This window comes from Sinocyclocheilus grahami, unplaced genomic scaffold, assembly GCF_001515645.1.
Source record: "Sinocyclocheilus grahami isolate Dianchi unplaced genomic scaffold, SAMN03320097.WGS_v1.1 scaffold2746.1, whole genome shotgun sequence".
NCBI lineage: Eukaryota > Metazoa > Chordata > Actinopteri > Cypriniformes > Cyprinidae > Sinocyclocheilus > Sinocyclocheilus grahami.
The window spans coordinates 27,196-30,009 of record NW_015507924.1 but is presented as its reverse complement, the minus strand read 5'-3'; the positions used below and the strand labels follow the sequence as shown (position 1 = coordinate 30,009).

The 2,814-nt window shown below is 46.2% G+C and overlaps 1 protein-coding gene across 1 annotated transcript in view; it reads right to left on the bottom strand.

Moving 5' to 3' along the window:
- The window catches only part of LOC107575600 (NF-X1-type zinc finger protein NFXL1-like), a gene marked incomplete at its 3' end in the record, with an annotated part of 17,973 nt that overhangs the window by 7,854 nt on the left and 7,305 nt on the right, over window positions 1–2,814 (bottom strand). The window lies entirely within an intron of this gene.

Below are 2,814 nucleotides of genomic sequence, written 5' to 3'. Positions count from 1 at the left end.
CACACACACACACACACACCAGACAGCTTTTACACACACACACACATACACATCAGACAGCTGTTACACACACACACATACACATCAGACAGCTGTTACACACACACACACAAACACACACACATTAGACAGCTGTTACACACACACACAAACACACACACATTAGACAGCTGTTACACACACACACACACACAATACAGCTGTTACACACACACACGCACACACACACATCATACAGCTGTTAGACACACACACACACACACACACACAAGAGAGAGCTGTCACACACACACAAACACACACACATTAGACAGCTGTTACACACACACACACACACACACACCCTACAGCTGTTACACACACACACACATCATACAGCTGTTAGACACACACACACACACACACACACAAGAGAGAGCTGTCACACACACACAAACACACACACATTAGACAGCTGTTACACACACACACACACACACACACCCTACAGCTGTTACACACACACACACATCATACAGCTGTTAGACACACACACACACACACACACACAAGAGAGAGCTGTCACACACACACAAACACACACACATTAGACAGCTGTTACACACACACACACACACACACACCCTACAGCTGTTACACACACACACACATCATACAGCTGTTAGACACACACACACACACACACACACAAGAGAGAGCTGTCACACACACACAAACACACACACATTAGACAGCTGTTACACACACACACACACACACACACCCTACAGCTGTTACACACACACACACATCATACAGCTGTTAGACACACACACACACACACACACACAAGAGAGAGCTGTCACACACACACAAACACACACACATTAGACAGCTGTTACACACACACACACACACACACACCCTACAGCTGTTACACACACACACACATCATACAGCTGTTAGACACACACACACACACACACACACAAGAGAGAGCTGTCACACACACACAAACACACACACATTAGACAGCTGTTACACACACACACACACACACACACCCTACAGCTGTTACACACACACACACATCATACAGCTGTTAGACACACACACACACACACACACACAAGAGAGAGCTGTCACACACACACAAACACACACACATTAGACAGCTGTTACACACACACACACACACACACACCCTACAGCTGTTACACACACACACACATCATACAGCTGTTAGACACACACACACACACACACACACAAGAGAGAGCTGTCACACACACACAAACACACACACATTAGACAGCTGTTACACACACACACACACACACACACCCTACAGCTGTTACACACACACACACATCATACAGCTGTTAGACACACACACACACACACACACACAAGAGAGAGCTGTCACACACACACAAACACACACACATTAGACAGCTGTTACACACACACACACACACACACACCCTACAGCTGTTACACACACACACACATCATACAGCTGTTAGACACACACACACACACACACACACAAGAGAGAGCTGTCACACACACACAAACACACACACATTAGACAGCTGTTACACACACACACACACACACACACCCTACAGCTGTTACACACACACACACATCATACAGCTGTTAGACACACACACACACACACACACACAAGAGAGAGCTGTCACACACACACAAACACACACACATTAGACAGCTGTTACACACACACACACACACACACACCCTACAGCTGTTACACACACACACACATCATACAGCTGTTAGACACACACACACACACACACACACAAGAGAGAGCTGTCACACACACACAAACACACACACATTAGACAGCTGTTACACACACACACACACACACACACCCTACAGCTGTTACACACACACACACATCATACAGCTGTTAGACACACACACACACACACACACACAAGAGAGAGCTGTCACACACACACAAACACACACACATTAGACAGCTGTTACACACACACACACACACACACACCCTACAGCTGTTACACACACACACACATCATACAGCTGTTAGACACACACACACACACACACACACAAGAGAGAGCTGTCACACACACACAAACACACACACATTAGACAGCTGTTACACACACACACACACACACACACCCTACAGCTGTTACACACACACACACATCATACAGCTGTTAGACACACACACACACACACACACACAAGAGAGAGCTGTCACACACACACAAACACACACACATTAGACAGCTGTTACACACACACACACACACACACACCCTACAGCTGTTACACACACACACACATCATACAGCTGTTAGACACACACACACACACACACACACAAGAGAGAGCTGTCACACACACACAAACACACACACATTAGACAGCTGTTACACACACACACACACACACACACCCTACAGCTGTTACACACACACACACATCATACAGCTGTTAGACACACACACACACACACACACACAAGAGAGAGCTGTCACACACACACAAACACACACACATTAGACAGCTGTTACACACACACACACACACACACACCCTACAGCTGTTACACACACACACACATCATACAGCTGTTAGACACACACACACACACACACACACAAGAGAGAGCTGTCACACACACACAAACACACACACATTAGACAGCTGTTACACACACACACACACACACACATCATACAGCTGTTACACACACACCATACAGCTGTTAGACACACACAAACACACATCATACAGCTGTTAGACACACACACACACACACACACA